The sequence below is a fragment of the Aythya fuligula genome, chromosome 2 (genome assembly GCF_009819795.1).
Source record: "Aythya fuligula isolate bAytFul2 chromosome 2, bAytFul2.pri, whole genome shotgun sequence".
NCBI classification, from domain to species: domain Eukaryota; kingdom Metazoa; phylum Chordata; class Aves; order Anseriformes; family Anatidae; genus Aythya; species Aythya fuligula.
The window spans coordinates 109,001,739-109,023,542 of record NC_045560.1 but is presented as its reverse complement, the minus strand read 5'-3'; positions in this window follow the sequence as shown (position 1 = coordinate 109,023,542).

Below are 21,804 nucleotides of genomic sequence, written 5' to 3'. Positions count from 1 at the left end.
CTCAAGCTGAGGTGTCATCTAGGGGTGAGTTCTGATTTACAACTGAGCACGAGCATTCTCAGACCCAACAGATATTTGTAACAAAGATAAAGTGGGCTCTAACACAGACACAAGCACAGAATCTGACACTTCAACCTTATTTTTGCTCTGATTTCTAAACAAAAGGTATTATATGTGAGGACAGTGTGGTGATGTTCATTGGCCTCAACTGTACTACTACAATGAAAGATCCCATCCCTCTTTCTTAAGATTTTAAGGTATTGTTAGACTGCACGTCCATTGTTCTGTCTGGTTGCTCACCTTAATATGTGATATAGAAAACACATAATTTGTTTCCCATGGTTCAATGATGACCTCATCAGATGAGTCAAATTTAAGCTTTCATTTAAAAGAAACAAAGAGAAATAAGAGAGAAAACATTAAGAAGAAAAAACAAACAAACAAACAAACAAAAAACCCTACATTCTCTGGTTCTTAAATTAAATTCTGAAATTTAATATTCTGAAATTCTGAAACTAAAGCATGATTTGATGTTGTTGAGCTTTCTGGTTAAAAGACAGATTTTCCCAGAGGTATCTCCAGTGCTCATTCTGAAGGACTGGGTTTGCTTAAACACATTTACACATTTTTGCAGAAGCCCCAAGTGATCAAAATGCAATTGTAAAGGGTCATATCTACTTCTTCCCCAACATACTTTTTCATACTGCCCCTCTCTAAAGCAAGGGGTGAAGAAGGAGGAGAATCTTTGGCCACCAAGAACTTCTTGTCAAAAAGACCTGTTTTTTCAGGCATGAGAGAAGAAAAAACTTGAGGCTCCTGAGGCCAATCATCATCTGAAAACTGCACCCAAAGGTCTTCACTGCTTTTAGACTTCACATAAGGAAATCAAAAGTAGATAGGGGACGAGTGTGAATGTTGCACTTCACTCCCTGGGCAGTTTTGGAAGAGATTCCGAGCACTCTGTTGTGTACGTAAGGGTTGCTGCTGGCACCAAAATCCTCCTGTTTTACATTGTTGCTTTGTACTTAGGAGAGTGAACCTTCAGCTTCAGGACAAAGATCATCTGACTGGTGAGGTTCTTTGTCTTCCAAACAAGCTTTTAGCTTGTGATAACCTTTTTTCTTTTCCTTTTTTTTTTTTTTTTCCTTTTTTCTTTTTCCCTTTTTTCTTTTCCTGAAGAATTTCAGCCTGATGCACATTGGCAGTGCAAGGCACATTAAATAATGCATGAAGAGAGGGATGGACACAAGAAGTGTCAGTTTTCCTTTTTATGCCCTTTTCCTCTGCAGCCTTTGAAACACATTTTATGCAGTTGCTTTGTAAGCTATACACATATATAAAGGCTAACCCTGCATATTAGGTTCTGATGAATATGCTATGTAAATTCATATGCAAAGCAGATGTAGCCTTCAGGCCATTGGCATATGCCCAGCTGCAGAAGAGGTACTACCGTGTTATGCAGCATTTTGTCATTTCTGACAATCCCTCTGAATTCAACTTAGAAATTAAACTGAATGCAACAAACAAAGACAATATATTTTACATTCTTTACACCAAAAGCACAAGCACAGATCAGCATTCTCTCATCCTATTTTTAGCTGTCTCCAAAGTAAATAAAGCTTCTCTTGCTATTCTTCCTTCCCTTCTAAAATATAAGCACTTCTGTCAATGATTTGAAAGTAGTGGTATACCAAGACATTATCTCAAAAAAAAAATGATTCTATACACACAACAAACACATTTATTTCAAATATATGTATGTTAATATCGCTTGCTTTGAGCTAAACTGTGACTAAAACAAATGGATAATCTCATTCAAAAAATATTTGCAGTAATACTTCTCAACATCGTCTACTTTAACAAAAAATACACCTTGACTTACTAAGTTTTACTGCTGTAAAACTAGCGTCAGTACCAAACTAAAAAGATTTATCTTGAAAATATTGCTATGGCATGATCCAAAGCCAACTGAAGTCACTGGAGACTTCCACAGTCTTTCCTGAACTTAGTCCTCTAATCCTTTGCAGCAATGAGTCCATCGTGTATTTGTACTCCCACCTAAATGAAGAAGCAATATTTGCACATCAGAGAACAATTAGTCTGAGAAAAACAAGAAAAAAGCAATATTTTCAAAGAACAGCTTCGCCTAAAAATGTAGTATTAATATTTTACCAGTAGGCTAAAACACCAGAGAAAACAGCATATTATAACCCTGAATGGTGACACAAGAAATCCATTAAAATCCTAATTAAAGTGCATTCTGCATAACAGCAGTGTAAGTCATCTACCAAACACTATGAAATGTGTCTGAGATTTTGAAAGAACCCGTGTAATTCTTTTTAAGATATAATTTAGCTCAAGAGATGAGGAAGATTCTTAACATTTGACTTGCCCAACATCTTAAGTTTGCCTGAAAATACACATTCATCATATAATCTGATTCTTATAAATATTATTTGTACCTCACTATCAAGCTTGGTGTCCCAGTAAACCACTACTGTATAGACAGGCCACAGCTTTTTCCAGAAGTCTTTAACACTTGCAGATCTGATCCCACAAATGCCCTCCACCATAATCTCTTTGGCATTAATAATTTATTATGCTTAATGAGACTTCTAACATGCAGAAAATTAGACAAGTCGTTATGTCTTCAAAGGACCATTTCCTGCCAGCAGAAAGAAAGAAAGAAAACAACAGACACAAGGTAGAAGAATGATCATTCTGGCTGAGAGAAACAGCTAATGAATTCTTTCTATCTCCTTTTACAATCACAGAATATCTCGAGTTAGAAGGGACCCACAACGACCACTGAAATAACAGACGACATGTCTGAGAGTGTTGTCTGAATGCTTGAACTCTGGCAGCTTGGTGCCATGACCACTGCCCAGGGGAGAACCTGTGCAGAACCTTTCCCTAACCCCCAGCCTGACCCTCCCCTGTCCCAGCTCCATGCCGTTCCCTCGGGTCCTGTCGCTGTCCCCAGAGAGCAGAGCTCAGCGCCTGCCCCTCCGCTCCCCTCGTGAGGGACCTGCAGGCCACCATGAGGCCTCCCCTCAGCCTGCTCTGCTCGGGGCTGAGCACACCGAGGCACCTCAGCTGCTCCTCATATGTCTTCCCCTCCAGACCCTTCACCATCTTTGTAGCCCTCCTTTGGACACTCTGTAATAGTTTTAATTTTTTATGAATATGAATTAATCACCTCCAATTACCTCTTACAAAGCCATTGTTACTTGGTGTCTAAATACAACTGTATTGCTCAAATATTTTTTCAAGTGTTACATACCTGTCCATTAGCATTAATGTTAATCAAGACTCTGCTAAGTTCTCTGTGCTTGCTATAATTTTCAAAAGCTGAAGGTAGTTAATTTCCTCTTCCAACTGAGGTTGTTCCTTGGTACCAACCCCAACTGAAAATTTATACTCTTCTCTTTTAAAATATCTTTTGCTCATCTCTTTGCCAGCAGTTATTCTATTCCTTTACACAAAATCATGAGATTCCGTGACACAATGACAACCATTTCCCACAGCAGTAAAAGCATAGTTCTTGTCCTCTTCCACTACTTCCCTGTCTTCTGATTATACATGCAACAGACTGGAGATAGATGTCAAGGGTTTTTATGAAAAAAGAAAAAAAAAAAAAAAAGAAAAAAAAAGGAAAAAAAAAAAAAAAAAGACTTCCCAGATGCCTTTCCTGGATAAGGCTGACTGGTTCAGATTAAAACTTCATATTGATGCATGCTCAGAAAATAGCTCTTCCTTCAGCCAGAACATCTCTGTCACACATAATCGGAAGCGAACATCGTCCTTGCCAAGTAAGAAGGCAATTTCTTCACCCTTGTGAAGAACATTTAAGACCAAGGGGATTGAAATAGCTGACCGAAGTCGACACCTGTTCCTAATTGAGCGTATATGGATACAAGCATGAGCATAATTTTTCTTCTGGTTCCAAAAGCAGATGCACCTAAAGGCTGTCAATAGAGCAAGCACGGGAGCTGCAGAGTGCTCACTTGACTTCAGATAATTCTTCCTCTGAAAAATAAATAAATAAATAAATACAAGTGAACTGAAGACATTCATGCTATCAACAAAGGCAATCCACAAAAGCTTCCAGTACACCTTTGAAAGCAGCAAATTACCCTTGCAGGAGAAATCTGAAAAGGATGTCATCAAAGGACTCTGTGGGTGCTAACTTTAATGGTTTTGTAAATATATTCCCATAGACATCTGTGCAAAGACTAAATCAGCCTGTACACTCATCATGTTGCCCGGGTTTGTTTTTAGTTTTAGGTTAGAATGTGGTATAAAGACAAAAAGAAGACAGGATAAAAATGGGAAGATGCTGGGGTTGAGGAAAGCACAGGGACCAACATACAATGGTAGGCCAGTTTTAGAAATAATAGGATATGAGTTAACACTAGGAAAATAAAGCCTTATAGGATTAGATAAGGCAGGTGGGTGTGACATCCATCTCCAGTCTGTTGCATGTATAATCAGAAGATAGGGAAAGCATGTGGATTTTAGATTTCTAGGGTAAGAAATACACACAAAAGAGACTAATTTTGCAGGATCTGTTCTGCTTTCTGCTTTTCCATTCAAATATCACAAATCCAGATCTCACCTTTTTATGCTGAGGGACTGTTCCATGTGAAAGAAGAAAAGTAGGAGATGAAAATGAACTTTACCCACAGTAGAGACTAAATATTGACTTAGAACTGGCCACTGTTTCCTTAAGGGACCTTAGAGGAAGAGGCTGCAATCAAGACACAAGATTCAGTCGGTTTGTTTCAACATCTTACATTGCTCCAAGACAGCATGTTAGAGCACGTGTAGAATGAGGGCAGACTTAATCAGTCACCAACTTTTGGCTTATTTTGTGACCAGCATAGAATAAGTGTAAATACATATATATTTGCTAAGGAAGAGCAAATATAACATCTACAGTTTTTCTTGTGCTATGATTTTTTTAGATACCACATTGTCGATATACCAAATAGATTGCAAGCATCAGTGCTTCTTGTGGTTTCTTCCACATTTACCTTTTCTCATTAGAATTTATCTTAATAATTAGACATTACTATGAAGCAGCAAAAATGTGTCCTTTCTTTTGTCAGAAATATTGCTTTCAGTATGCAAAGTTGTTTTTAATCTTCAGATTGGTCTAAATGAGTATAGATAATGCCTTACAGCATTGTTTTTGCAGCCTTAATGGGGAACATGTACGCACTGGGGCAAAGTAATTGGATTTCAGCTGAGAAGCAGCATTTGAATGAAATCAATAAAGCTTCTGTCATCTAATATTTTAAGTTTGGTACAATGTGTATACTGCAGGTCAGTGTAAATTCATTAAAAAGATCAATGCAATGGAATTTGTCTTGGGTGCCTCAAAATATCCTAGGATGAAGTTGCCAAGGAAACAAGGGATGCAACTCAGAGAAACATTTAGGTGTTTTAAGTTGATGGCTGAATTTTACTGAATTTATAAGATATTATAATATAGGAAGTTGTCATGGAAACAAAATCCAACAAATGGTTAATGAAGAGCTAAGCTGGGCAATTGCTGCAGGTGGCAGCGTCAAAAGAGTTTGGGCAAGAACACCCTCAAAAAATGTTAACTCTCTATAGGTTCTTGCTTTTTTTTTTTGATTTGGGGTGTTTTGTTTTGTTTATATCCCTCAGATAAAAAGAGCAAATGGTGCTTCAGTACCAAAATGGCAGCAGCATTAACAAAACTATTAACCGATAAACTTCTTTATAGCTGAGTTCATTGTGGATGATATAAATCACAGCTACTTGAGTAGCAGCAAGAAGCTCTACAATAGGTAATAAACCTGCTTTGAAATTCAAATACATTTCTTTGTATTATCATTCATATTAAATGAAACATTTTAACTAGAAATACTTTATAAACTCAATTTTTATCTTAATTTGTGTCTTCTACCTAACAAAGGCTTTCTGTTTGTGGTGATGCTTTGCTTTTTTGTTTTGTTTTGTTTTGTTTGTTTGTTTGTTTTCTTGTTCATTTTTTTTTTCTGGCTTTTATTCTCACATTTACTTTTCTTTGATGATAAATCCTTGTTGAAGTAATTTTAATTTCTATAACAAAACATAACAGTCATTTTCCAGGATCATGAATGTATCTTTTTTTTTTCCCTTATCATTCTGTTTCAGCTCCTCAATTTCCTCTCTTTATTAGGTATGATGCATTTCTTACGTTGTGTACACTGCTTTAGGGTCTCAACAATGATGTGAAAACTCATAACTTTCTATCAAATTAAAAAAAAAAAAATCCATGAACTTATACAGTAATACATAATCCATTTTCTTTTTTTATGCATTGAAGTGATCCATGACATTGGCACTCTCAGGGACGTTAGCTGATACAGACACTGTAACTGAAGATGTACAGGGTGTGCTTTCATCCTCTTATATATAGAAAAAAAAATGTCTAATATATAGAAAAGATAGATCAAGTAACATTTCTCTGTGAAAATTCCTCTCCCAAAGCTATTCATAATTTACAATGAGTTTACTTCCCCAATTAAATCCATTTTTGAGCTCTTAAACACTTATTCCTTTTCCTTTCCAACAGCCCTCCAAAGAACATCATACTATTTAAGTTGCTCAAAATCTCCTGCCTATTACAGTGTAGAATCAGCTTGTCATTTATTAAAATAACAGCTTTTGAGGATATCTCACAAACATTTTTGTCTGCCTTAATCAGCAAGGAATTAGGATGCCAAATACTATATTACAACATTTATCTATCTCATAAATGTAATTTATAACTAGAATTATAGCTTTTACACTGTCACTTTCCCCAGCTCCCTGACACCCCACACCCCCCACACACAAATTGTATATTTCAAAGTGTAGTGTGCTTGCACAAAAATAGAGGTAAAGAAAGCTTGTGCCATTTGCTGGGACAGTAGAAATGCAGTACACCATTAATGAGCTTTGGCTTTTCTTTGAACATATAAAATTCCTGTTCCTCCTTTTACCCTTTCCTCACCATTGCACCCCAAGAGCACTGCCTACAGTGCTACGGGAGCATCTCTGAGCAGACAGGCTTTGCTCTGTCCTGGGATGGACTGGATACTTGCCACTTGTCTTGAAGTCACTTGAAGCCACTTGTCTTCATTTTTAGCTCTCAACACCAGAGGACACAGGTTGGTGGAGCATCCACACACCCAGTGGTCCTGTTTGCCCTCCTGATGCCGTACAGCACTGGCTGCAGCTGCACTGATGGCTGACAGAAGGAAAATAAATAAATAAATAATCAGGAAAACCAGCCCAAAAAATGCAAAATATTCTAGCCAAGGAAGACATGTCTGGTTTTCTGTATTGGGATCTGAAGAAAGCAGATGTAAGAAGGAGTGCTGTTTTCACATTTTTCTTCACGTCAGCCTTGCACAGAACAGGTGGATGTTTGGGTAGAAGAAAACAGAGAGTCTAACTCTCATGATTTCTTAAATTTCCAGCATTTCCCCAGACCTTTGAGTAATGTTTTCCAGGAGAATCTCATCTTTATATAAAGAATAAGTTTCTAGACTTCATGATCATGGAGAAAAAGTGTTTAAAAGGTTTAGAAAGAGAGAACAAAGAAAATAATCCCTGTATAATGTGGCTTTTGGGTTGATTTTGCTTGTTTGTTTTGTTGCTTTTGTATTTTGATTTGTTTTGTTTTGTTTTATGTTTTGAACATCACTGCATTTTTGAGAGGCTTAAATCATAAAATGTGAATGGTTTGGACTGGTCAAGAATCAGTACTTTAAATGTGAACCATTTTTATCATGAATGTATGCCCTTGGAAACCACAATTTCTTTTTTCTTCACTTCTCCTAACAGATAAGCTAAATACAACAATGATTTTACTGAGCACCAGATGCTGTCCCTGAGCTATGAAGGGTACAGTAAGACAGAAACAAGCAAAAAAAAAAATATATTCTTTGTCATTTACAATGCTGTAGTTAAGCCTACCTTGCCCTTAAATATATTTTGCAACCTGCATGATTTTGTAATTGTACAGCTTCGTGCTAAAGAAAAGAGAATAGCCTTGAATTGTGCTTCATAGCAACACAATCAATTAACTGCTTACATATGGACAAATACTTGAATACATTGTATTGCGACTGGATGCTATGTTATACTTCTCTCACATACTGCATTCAATTTACTCAAGGCTGCTGCTAGTTCCTGAGTGTGCAGGAGAAAAAAAAGTCCTTTAGAGGAAGGGCATTTGCCTCTTGTGCGTCAACGTATTCAAACTTTCAACTTGAATGCATCCTCTAAAAGTTTAATTTGAACATTGTCATTAGTGCTAGAAAGTATCTTTTTAAGTCTTGTTGCAGTTTAAGGCAGCCGAGGAAACGGATCAGATCCTGGCTCACTGCTCATTGCCCAAGGACTGTGCAGCCAGCTGGATAAAGGCAAAAACATTTCTCTTTGTTTTCCATCTTTGCTATGATATCGAATGCCAGATGTTCTCTGTTTTTTTTCTAGAATTTATTAGAAGTTATTAACTTCTTGAGATCTTAATTAAAGGGGCATGGGAATAAGAAACTTTTGAAGTATTTTTTTCTTTCATTTTATTTTTCATTTTCATTTTGTATTAAATAAGAACAAGTGAAAACTAAAGGCTCAGCTGTAAAAGCAGTGTTGGCCCTGCAAACAATTTTACTAGATGCTACGCAAACTGAAGTGGAAGAGAAGTTGAAGCCCTGAAAATCCTGGGGTACACTAAGCTACACTGAGTTAAGAGCTGTCTGTCCTTAAATGCACACACAGGGTAGCACTGACTTCTGCAAAAATTAGTGGCATCAGTGGGGCTACTTGCATAGACTGTGCTCACCAGGGCTACAACATTCATTAAGGAATAATAAATTGTGCTTTACCGTACTCATATGACAAGCATTTCGGATTGCAACGAGTCCCAAAAGGCTATTTGCATCCCTCAAAAAATATTTGTGCAGAAATACACACAGAAATTTATATTGACGTATCTGAGAAATTTCATGCAGGTGTGTATAGGAAAAGGCAAAACTCCTCAAACAATTCCTCAAAAATCATCTTTCCAACTGTACCCATGAAAACTGAACCTTAAAAGGAATCAGCCATCCTATTGCCATTAACATAACTTTCAAAATGAAGAGCATTGTGAGCTTGCTATTCTTTAGAAACAGACAAACCAACTACACGGGCCAGTGCTGTCTTCCCAGGAGACATCTGTTAAATAATAAATATAAAAAACAATAACATTAAGGCACTTCAAACCAGCCACAAAATACAGAAAACTCACTGGTTTTAGTCAGTCTATCAGAACCAGGGCTACAGGCCATTTTTATTCACTTGTGCAACACAGGGCAGTGTGTTTCTCACTGAAGTGCTGTTCAAAGCATCCACCACGGAGAAACATTTCAAATATCTCGTGTAACTTCCCATGAGGAAAAGCAGTCGGTGTTACGACAATTAAGCAAATCAGAAATTAAATCTATACAGAAGCCCCTCAAAGAAAGAACAAGGGAAGGTTTTTTCACAAGTGTAGTCTTCCCAGTGCTTCGGGGAAAATCCTCCCATTGCATACATGCTCCTTCAGACATTTCCAAATCTCTTCTAATATGTAGGACTCCCTGCATTTTCCTGGTATGTGAAAACCCTATTGTGTGAAACTCTACAGCCTAGTACAGAAATAGCAAGGAAAGGCCCCCAAAAAAGTGTGATTTGGAACAAAGAAATCCATCAGCCCCCTGATTAGCACCACAGACAAGGTCTTCTGCTGCAGAAGGTGAGCATGCACACCCATCAGCCACCTCCATATTAAAATTGGTCTGGCTTTGCAACAAACTTCAATGGGGAGGGAACACAGAGCAGACACTGGTGGGGCCACAAAATTCTGGCTGTCCCTGCTGGGGGGGCTGCTGCTTCAGGGGGGTCCTCCAGCAGTGGTTCCAACTTCTCCTCTTGTTGGAAAACCAGAGCACCTGGGCTCAAAGGCGTCTGTCGTGGGGTCTGCTGACCCTGCTGGCAGCTTCCTTCATCTTGGGGTGAGATATGCCAGGGCATTTCATTCTCTCCTAGCACTTTGCAGTCACTCCCTGGCCCTGTGGTTCACGGCACAGCAGCATCACCTGGTTGGATGTTCAGAGATTGCCCTTTAGCAATACCATGGCTTTAACCCTTGGCCAGCAAATGCCTGTTCAAAGCTCAGATAAGCCTGGGTGAGAAATTTCAGCATGCTGCTGACAGAGAGATTTGTACTAAAATGTTGGGGAGGGCCTGCATTAAGCCTGTGGTGAAGACATGCTCTCAGCCTAGATGATCTGTCACAGGAGTGGCAGATGCAGCATGCATCAATGCCTATTTGTTGTCCTAAATCATACTGTTGCTAGTGTCAGGAAAGAAAAACAAATAAAGCAAAGAGAAAATTCCAGGTAAGGGCAAAACGAAGACTGAAAATACATATTTACATTCATACACAGACACACACATATACTGCATAACATAATTACATTTCCTCTGATAACACTTCAGGGACATGGTTCAGTCTCAGTCACAAAATACAACTCCCAGTTTCCTGGGTATGTCATAGACTTCAAGACTAATTTCTAACTACCTGTTGATAGACTGAGGTTGAAAGCATCGCCTTCATTCATTTCACTGAGAGTAACTGTGGTGTGCAAAGCCACTAATTAAAAATGATAACCTAAAACAAGGCCAGAAGGGAGAGAGAACCTCTCCGTTCCCTCCTATCTCTACTTGCTTCCCATTCTTCGGTGCTGGATTCCTTAACCTTTGCCACAACTTGCTGGTAAATAGTCTGGGCTAAAATTAGATATATAGCAAAGGGTAGGTGTAACCATCTGCTGCATGTTGTTAATTCTTGATGGCCTGATAACATCTATTTTTGATGTTCTTTATTAGCTTTCTGGGGAGGAGGATAGAGGGATAGGCCTCTAGTGCCACCATCAGTGGTTTTCGATATTTGCTGCTTTTCTTCAGTTGACAGCCAGTTTTGGCACAACAGAGGGTTTTCAGAAGAACACAGTGCTTAAGATAGGGGGCCATGGACACGAGTCTCGGGCATGCAGTAAAAGAACTGGCATCACCCTCTGGATCTGCATTCAGTTCATTCAGTAACCTGCATGTCTTCTTTTGATGCAAATGTGGACTGTTTTCCCTGCTGTGATCTTTTTGTTGTCTTACTCCATAGTTAAATTAGAAGTAAGCAACAGACAGCCCATCCATCTTGATTGTCTGGCAAGACAAAACCTCTCCCAGGCACTGAGCACATTCAAAATCTATGCACACCACAATTATCAGTTTAGGCTGGAAATGGGCAACTGATGACACTACTAGGTCAAGCAAAAAAAAAGTACTATTTTGTTCTATTAATTGGCTGAGGAAGTACCAGCTGTACCTGCTGAGCATTCCTGTTGTTTAGAGCTAAGGAAACACAATATTCCTGTCTCTAAGTGGATTTTCAAGAGCCAGACGGCCATGTTTAGTAATATTCAAAATCATGTGAAAGCATAAATAAGTCTCAAGCAAATGCAGGTCTAGAATGACAAAAGATCAATTGCTGTGAACACCACAATGTACCGCAGCACTGTCTAATGGAATGCTGTTCCTTTAAATTGCATTATTTCAGGCAATCCTTTATTGCAGCATTTTGAAACCATCACTTCTGCTTTTTCTCATCCTGTTTTGGAGCTTCCTTTTTCTTTTTTCTCCTACAATTATCCTTCCAAAGATGGACTAAATAAACCAGAAAACTGGTTTATGGTTCGCACACATGACTCTGAGCCAGTTACTTGACAATGAGCATGTAAAAGGTGGTTCTTTAAATACAACAGCTGAAGGCCTGAGTTGCCTTTCTGATTTTTTCTATTATACATGGCTGAGCATTTTGCATCATGCACAGTTGAGCACACTGCCAATATAAACTGGGAGGAGAAAATAACTCAGAAATGAGCTCAGACTGCACAAGTTAAATGAAACTTTCATCACAAGCAAAATTTTCAAGAAATAAGGGAAAGGTTCATTAAACATTTTAAAGGTTAGTAGTAGAGACTTCCTTTCTCTTTTTCAACACAAGCTTGGCATACATTCAATTACTACTTTTCACCAGGAATCCTAATGTTTATACTGACCCCTTATTTTGGAATTCAGAGTTTGTCAAGGCTTCTTACTTTTCTCTTGTAGGTTCTCATAAAAGTTCCTTCATTTCATGTTACCAGTCACCTCTTCCTGGACTCCTCGTTGGTCATACTCAACAATTCCCTTTTTTCTCCTTGGTGCTATACATTGCCTGACACCATCCATGACAGTTAAGTGCTTCCTCCTCTAATGAACCAGATAATAAAGGAGTCCAGCTCCTGCTCTCATTAACTTGCCATCCTGGCTGCAGTGTTTCTGCCATCCTGACCTGTCTGCCCAAAACCCTTCCTAAAAAGTCTTAGGTCAGAGGTTGGACTCGATGATCTTGAGGTCTCTTCCAACCTAGAAAATTCTGTGATTCTGTGATCTGCACAAAACAGCCAAGCAACCAAGCGCTGCTACAGGTCTGGCAAGTATATTTGTTTTCAGCATCTCTGCAGTGACTCAGTGAGACAGATGTACTCTTCGGGGCTAGTGAAGTTGCATTGCCTTTTTATGAATAGCTGAGGTATTCGAAACTGCAAAACAACTTCCCAGAGGAGACAAGTGAGCCTCAGCCTGAGATTGCTCAGACCCTTCTGGAAGACTCACTGCCTGGAAATGTTAGAAGGTAAGAAATGGCAACAGCCACTGTAAATGTCAAAGAAAACTTTCTAGTCACCGGTGATACATTAAAGATCCCCATCCAGGGGGAGAACTCCATGATATTAAGCTCTCCCCAGGCATCAAGCTGCATTAAGTTGAGCGAGAGTATTTCTAACTGAAGTAGATAAATGCTTCAGCTGCTTTTAGAAAGGATCCTGAAATATTTTGTGTTTTTCAATCTAAACAGATTTATATCACAACTTGAACAAGTTAAATGAGGACGGGTAGATAAAAGGGAATGTCTGCTGGTAAAGGTGTTACTGTAAAAGACAGCATAGCTTCAACATGCTGCATGACTTAGATGCAAGCGTTGCTAGATACTTAGCTCAGTATTTCTAACCCAGTAGTTTGTGATGTTTGTAAGGGTCAATAAAAGATATAAAAGATGTTGAAAATGTTAAATAGAAACAGCAGCTATAGTTCATTTCTACAGGAGGTGGTTTAGAAAAGCAAATTTTAAAGCCAGGCTGCGACGTTCACAAGGCAAACACCCTTAACTGCCAGCAGCAGCTCAGCTCCTTTAAGGCAAAGGATTAAGCATAAACACATGCAGCCTGTAATTGTGGCTTGATTAGATGCCCCTGCAATACATGGTAGGAACTACTTCTGATGCAGAGAGCAAAAAGACTAGGGTCACATAACAAAAGATTTGAGTCAAAAAATAGTCGTTGATGGTTTACTACGCCTGCCTTATAGGGATCTGCCTGTTTTCTACAGCCTGAACGTGCTGAGAAATTCATAGAAGGGCTCAACGGTGATAGGAAAAGTGGACACCAGTAACTGCCAGGCAAAGGACTATGGTTTTCCTTATGTAAAGCAGCACAGCTTCACTAACTTCAGTGAAACTTCCAAAGTTCACACCAGACGTGGACTGTCACATGTACCTCCAGGACCCTCTATGCATAAAGGTGAGAAAGAATAAAGGTTTGGCAAAAATTAAGTCTTTATCTACAGTACCCATGGGGAGAAATAAAACTAAGTACCCAACACTTCAAACTTGTAACTCTTACTCACCCCCTTCTCTCACAAACATGAATGCAGAAAGTATGCAAAAGGATGAACACCGTTTGCTAATCCCTGGATACTGCAAAGAAATATAAGTAATCCTCTGTAATCAGATCTGTATGAGGCTTCCATTTTTTCATAATAAAACATTCATGATACAGATGCCCTGACAGATTTTACCATCTTGCCATTTTATTGATTCTTAAATAGGAAAGCTATCATACTTCTGACTGCTTCTCATGAGGAGACTAATTAGATTATTTCATCATCTGGTTCATCAAAGCAGGAAATACTTAAGTGCCACAGCTGGTCTCAGACTAAATATCTAGTACCAAGATTTTAAATGAAAACTATTACATCTTCACTGGGTAGGCATTTCATAAATGGCTAGACAGTAAAAAATGATGAAGACAACAGGTATCATCTCACATCTCAAGGCTGCAAGGGGAGCCTTAAGTCTACTAGTGCATCTGGATTTATTTGCACTTGCTTTTGCTACTACTGTCATGAAAAAAGGCTTTGCATAATGATCAGATCTGGAAAACGGGGAGCTATTTAGATTTCCAGTGAAAATTTATGACTGAGAATTTAAAACTTAGAAGTAAGTTCATTTTAAGTGAATCCCTTGTTCTTGATGCAACCTTTCCAAACAGAATGCTCACCATTGCAGAGGGATCAACTGCGAGGAAGTGCATCCCCCCAGAGAGGACCAATCTCATTGTCTGGTCCACTCACTGCTCATCCTTTCCCTCTGGATTGCTGGGATATCTTGTTCTTTTGCACACACAGCAGTGCACAAAAAGCAAATCCTCCTGAAAGGAAACATATTTGCCAAAGGCAGACATATGCTCTTACTGTACTTCACCCTCTCATACTTGTGTGTAGGGGACAAGAACAGAGAAGCTGCTCCTTTAAAAGGAGAGTTTGTTCTCCATGGCAATTTGGAGTAAAAATGCTAACTATAACCAGCAGGCAGTTAGCAAAAAGCCTAGGCTTTTGAGGTCTACTTAGGACCACAAAACCAGCAGCGTGATAATGGATAAATCATTTCCTTTAAATAGCATTTTCATGAAAATTATATGTAAAAGCAGAGTCTTAGTATTAGTACAATGCCAATAGCTCGGTAACTTTGTTATGGAATAATATAATCCTGTTTCTCTTACAGACCTATAATGTTATTATGTAAATGGCTATACAAAGCCATGATTATATCAACAAAATGAAATTGTTGGGTAAGACAGTTCCCAGTCTCTGTAAACGTGGCTTTTCAGCACTATAAAAACAGAAAGTTTCCTCCTGTAATGGTAGGTCTTAATACCATTGATTCGTCCTGAATTTTTGACTTTGAGGAATATCACAATGAACCTTGAAGATCACCGGACCAAAAAAAATAATATGTGTGTAAGTTGCATCACAGAGTGAAAATTCTAACAATATTTACATTCCTCTTATGTTCTGCACTTTCTTGACCTTATTAGAAATTTAGAAATCATTGCAACTCTGGCTGCCCATTAGCTGGTCAAAAATTGTTCTTTGTAATGTAAAACCTTTTGTTGGTTTTTTTTTTTTAATGAGTTAGGCTGCGGGCCTCATAAAATTTTTGATGTATACTTTGATGTGGGGAAACATAATTTTTATGTCAGAACTGTCTCTTTGAAGTTACATGAACCAATAGATGAACCATGAACCTTGGAAAAGGACACATGCTTTCTTTCTGAATTCAGCCTAACTTCTGGAGTGCACAAAGTAATGAAATACACAAAGGCCACATAGTTAAAAAGACACACTGAACAAGTTGAGGGCAGTAACAGTGTTGTAAAAATATTTTCAATAAGCTGTCTCCTGAATTAATAGTGTATAACTGTTATAAAACAATACCGTTAAGTAAAACACTAAAATATAGCTACAAACTTCAGTTAACGGTCCTGTAAAAATCATGACCTGCATTGCTGATTTTTAACATATTACTTTATTACTAATTCTTTCCGTTTCTAGTATGAGTATAATAATGTCTCCTTCCTTTAAGCATTTGAAAAAAAAAATGTAATTTTTCTCTGTATATATTTTTCTCTTGCAATCTGCATGAATAACACAACAGTCTATGTGGATCCTCCTTTAAAAAAAATAGGGTGGTGGCTTTTTTTGTTTTGTTTTGTTTTGTTTTGTTAAAAAAAAAAAAAAAAAAAAAAAAAAAAAAAATGATAGGGGAAAAAGGTCAGAAATCAAATTCAGATTTCTGTACATTCTGCAACTGACCTTTAACCAGCAGCATGCAACATCTAATGTGCTAACGATGCTGGCCACAGGAACTGCGCTCGCACTTTCGTGTTGAAAAATGATGCCATCTCCAAATAGGCTGAAAGCTGGATTTTTACAGCTTGTAAAGACTTGGGCTTCTTTATGAATTGGTCAACAACAGTGGCTTATAGAAACAGGCATTGCAGTGGTAGTAGCTGTGGATTAGAATATGAAATTATAAAATTAACTCTTTATTATTCCACTGCATTTTGGGCATCACTTTCCACTTTGTCTGTTATTACATTCCCTCATTTTCTTATGCATAAACTGGTAAAGAAATGCTCTTTCAGGAGGGAAAGAGAATGGAAAAGGAAGCAGGTCTAAGACAGGCCCAGGTGAGGAATATCCCAGCAGCCCTGGGTGCTTACCAGACTGTTAGCTCCACAAGGTTCAATCTGAAGCAAATAGAGGCAATGTTACTGGCACAATGAGAATGTCTGCCTTCCCTCTCCCTCAGCAGATGTTGTTTGTTTTTCACAAACAAGAAGGAAAACTGAATAAGGGTGACCAAGATTCCAGTTAGTGATAAGCAATGTTATTATTTTATTTTTACATAATTTACTTATTGGCAGGGGAAATAAGATGACATAGGACTGTATATTTAATGTAAGGAGGAAAAAAAAATCTTACTTAAATATTTGCTTTCAGAGCATTTTATTAGTAGTATGTTAAACATTTCTATCTCCCTGGCTGATCTGATCTAAGTCACCTATATTCAGATGTACAGCTATCATTTCCTTCAGGGTCACTAAATGAGGCCTTACTCTTTTCTTCTGCCATCAAACACACAGTACAAAAAAAAAAAAAAAAAATAAATAAATAAATAAATAAATAAATAAATAAAATTCCAGTTATGGCAAATAATCCTTCTATAATACTACTATTGTGTTTATATCATTTGCTGCTAGTTATTTTCTGTCCTCATCCCTACAAATTAGGCAACAAAAGAATTAACAGAGAAGTCACAGCTTTCCCTCAAGTATCTGTCATATTTTGATGTCCTTGTGACAGCAGACAATTTCGCTATTACCACAATTTCAAGTCCTCAATTCAAAGTGTGGCCACATGGTACTTCAGATGCCCTTGGTAATTCAGATGCCTCAGACAGGCTGCCATTCGACATGCAGTGATGCTGTTGCTTGTGTTTACTAAGCAGATTCTCTTTCTTTCCTCACCTCCAACTTGTTTCTAGCCACATACTACACTCTGGTACGTAGAGTTGTTTGTGCAGGCAGGTGTGAAATCAACTTAAAAAAAATGATTTGGCTGAAATATTACCTACTGAAAAGGTTTATTAGCAAGAGGCACAAGGCAGCTTCAGCTCACACAGCTGCTGAAAAAAAGTGTATGTAGAGCTACAGCTTAAGAGCCTGTGCCCAGAGGAATTCACACTATAAGGCACTAAGCCTGCAAATGCATGCACACGTTTAACTACACTGCCATGAATTATCACACGCGCAGGCTCAAATCTCTAACAACACTGGGTATTCTGGAAATAAGCTTTTGAGGGCCATGGACAATTCATCCTTTGAAATTCTGTACTTCAATAAATAAACTTCATAAAACTTTCCTAGGGTCTATGTATGCAGAGAAATATATAGATAAAAATACGCCTTTTTTTTCCTTTTTTTTTTTTTTTTTTTCCTAAAATGCATAACTTTATGGCCAAGCCTTCTCAACAGTTGCACAAAATCCAAGGACAGTCCAATAACACCAATGAAACATTGATGTAGCAAAACAAAGCTATTGATGTGAATACAGATGCTTGATCGAAGCCAATCGTTTGAGAAACAGAAGATGAAAAGGGAGAAAAGAAGAGTGAAACAATAATAACCAGAGCTTACAGAAAGTCCAGCTTATTTTTACTGAAGTTGATGGCAAACTACTAACCAAAATTTTTAAATGTTCTGAAATGAGTTATAGAAATTTCTAATTTTCTTATCACACAGAAAAGATTAAAAAATGCCATGTTTCTTAAAAAATAAACAACATTGGGATTCCCATGCTAAGGTCCCAGCATCAACCACTTAGATAACAAAGTGTTTCCATGTGAAAACTATTTTTTTTTAGAAAATTTCCAATTCCCCCCCCCCCAAAAACAGTCATGATGAGGTGACGACAGCCTTACCTCATTTATACCAGCAATGAAGATTCCCATGGTTAGGCCCAGCAAGGTGTCCCTTTCAGATCAGTGCCTAGTTAGGCAGCTGTTACAGCATTTTAGTGATGCTAAGGCAAATTAAAGCTGTCCGAGGACCGGTGATATCAACTGCCCAACTCTCTGTGTGCTTCCTGCACTGCGGGGATGTGGCCAGGGACGTGAGAACCCACTTTGGCAGCTGCACAGCTGTGTGCTTATCATAGTTTTAAATGTTTGGGCTTTGCAAAAATACCAAGTGAAAATATATTTCCTTCATACTGTTCACTGAGAAGCTCCTCTCCCTCCTTGGGGATAACCCGTCAAGCCCAATTTAGGAGGGCTGTCTTGCAGGATCATTGTCTCCCAAAGGTCTCTGGATAAACTGCTCCATGCAAGTTGCCTCTGACAACTGAGATCCCCACTCAACTCTCCCAGCATGGTCATTTTCAACTGTTTGTTTAACATCTGCAGGCTTGAGCTTTGTCAACACCACAAGGCAGATTTCTGTCCATATGCAAGACTCGTTATAGGTAGTGGTTAGAGAGCAGATCACTCATTTCACACTACATCACAGCATGCACCTCTTCTGCCTACATCAGCCCTGGCCTAAGTACCACAGGCTTCCTCCTGATCCCTGGCTTCCTTCCCATGGGGTCAGTGTGTCACCAGGGCACATGGCTAGACCAGAGAGCATGGAATAGCAATGTGGTGCTGCTGAGCTGGGACCATCCCAAACATACATGTCAAACATGTTACTGTGGCAAGGTGCCCAAGTCCAACAAGCTCCACCAGACCGTCAGACCGTGAACGAAACACCTGCCAAGTGGGATGTCACAAGACTTCTTTCAGCACCTTAGGCAAACTTGATGCCTTGGAAATTCTCCAGCTACCTCCCATTCACCTAACCTGATCTTCAATACAAGACAAGTACAAGTAGGTCTTTAACATTATGTTGAGATTAATTAATATGACTCTTAAGGCCTAGTATCATTTTCCTCCTGTTACTTCATAATTGTCTACGTAGTTTAGAAATCAGTTTTCAAAGTCAACTCTTTACTGCCACTGACACCTACCTGAGATGAATGTTATAAAGAAGAGAAACTCAGTTACTTACTTCACTTTTTAATAATGTTTGGTCTTGCAAAAGAAACTTTCCTGTTTCCACGGGACTTCACACCTAGCAATCACTATTCCAAAAACATACCTTACCCGTATAGTTCTTTTTACTTCTTAGAAGTTTAAAAATACAAGTAAAGGTCATATGCTAATTTGGTATTTCAAAATCATACTCAGACCTGAAGCTTCATGAAAGTAAGTTTGATTATGACACTTGATGTACTCTACATATAGGACTAGCTTAAAATTACTTGTTATTGGTTTATGAACTAAGTGGGTTTTTTTTTGTTTTTGTTTTGCAGTAAGACATAATTTTAAGAAGCCCTGAGTAGTAGAAAACAAAGATTTTGCTTTGATTTTTGCCAAAGATTTTTTTTTTATCATTGTCTTGCTAAAATAACAGCAGATGTAACAAATAAAGTACTTTTTGAAAATTCTTGAGCAAACACAGTTCCCATTTCACCAAACTGCCATAACAAAAATAATGTAGAACTGCAATAAAATTTCTTTTTATCTATCTTCTGTTAGTCAAATGCATAATACTTCACCTATTTTTCCTTGGAATGTGTGAATTTTTCAGTACCAATATGGAAAAGCAGATATTATTTAAAAAAAAAAAAAAAGAAAAGAAAAAAAAAGAAAAAGGGGTGTCCTATAATTTCTGAGGAGCATTGAAGATGTGCATAATACTTAGACTGCTATTTCCCATATTCATTTCACCATTTTATCACTCTCCTGTATTCCTTCATCCTTATCTTCGCTCTTGTTCTTGCATCATTTTTACCAAGTTTGTAACCTCTTCAGAGCAGGCTGATTTTTTATGCAATGCTTGACACAATAGAGAGCAGCTTTCCGCCACAAAGCAATATAAACCAATTTATATCTATAATAGTATTCTTTTATAAAAGAAAACCACTTAGGTCTTAAATTGTCCTTTTATATTAGCAAACTTTCCTCTTCACTGATTTGGCTCAGAGGAACAGCTAGAAAAAAGTGACTATTTAAGTTACGAATTAAGCATACCAGATCGATAGTTATGTTTAAAGGATGATCCTAAAACCATCAGCTGTTAATATACTATGATATTTCTGAGTTGGTGACAAACTGAGAAGATACACTGAACTCCTGAGAGTTCCTCCTGAGAAAATCCAAGTGTTTTAGGGTGGCTGCAGCTGTAGTAGATCATCACTTCTGTCATATTCACAAGATTTTCTTTATAGCCAGAGCTGCTATAGAAAAGTGGCAGAGCAAGGAATTGTACAGTGCAGTGTTCTGTAACTACGTAAAACACAATTAGGTATTATTTAGATCTAATTCTTCAGCTTTGGATTTCCAGTCTGAGAAGCTTGCATGCTGCCCGCATGGGCCCTTCTGACTAGATAGCTTGCACATTTTAATCAAACCACATTCAAGCACCTGGATTCCCAGTAGCTGGAATTAGCTGCTCAGCTACTGTGCACTGCAGCTCAGGAGACAGCAAAAAGGGCTGGAAGTCTGCAACTTGCAAAGGGATTCCACGGCAAGGACAGGCTAAATAGGCCATCAATTCTTCAAGAGCTTGAAGGTCATTCCTTTAGAAGGGTTCTGCTGCTTAGCTCACAGGGGGAGAAAGGTAGCTTACTCATCTCCAAGACGGCTCATCCGGTGTCTTTATTTGCAATTAAAAGGTAACCTAGAGCCATTCATAAACGTGGCTGTAGAACAGACAATATTGTCATTTCTTGTGCTGTTTTAGAGAACAAATGGAAAACAAAATATGAACAAACAAGATTTGTTCCATATTTAAGGGTCACACACTCATTTAATTATGGATGGGATCAGCAATATTTAACATCTTTGTCAGTGACATGGACAGTTCGATTGAGTGCACCCTCAGCAAGTTTGCTGATGACACCAAGCTGTGTGGTGCAGTTGACACACGGGAGGGCACGGATGCCATCCAGAGGGAGCTGGACAGGCTTGAGAGGTGGGCCTGTGTGAATTTCATGAGGTTCATCAAGGCCAAGTGCAAGGTCCTGCATTTGGGCCAGAGCAATTCCAAGTGCAAATACAGGCTGGGTGAAGAATGGATGGAGAGCAGCCCTGAGGAGAAGGACCTGGGGGTGGTGGCGGATGAGAAGCTCAACATGAGCCAGCAATGTGTTCTTACAGCCCAAAAGGCCAACCATATCCTGGGCTGCATCAAAAGAAGCATGGCCCATCAGGTTGAGGGAGGTGATTCTGCCCCTCTGCTCTCATGAAACCCCACCCAGAACACTGCTTGCAGCTCTGGGGTCCCCAGCACAAGAAGGACATGGAAGTATTAGAGTAAGTCCAGGGGAGGGCCACAAGGATGATCAAGGGGCTGGAGCACCTCTCCTATGAAGACAGGCTGAGGGAACTGGGGTTGTTCAGCCTGGAGAAGAGAATGTTCAGGGGAGACCTTATAGCAGCCTTCTAGCACTTAA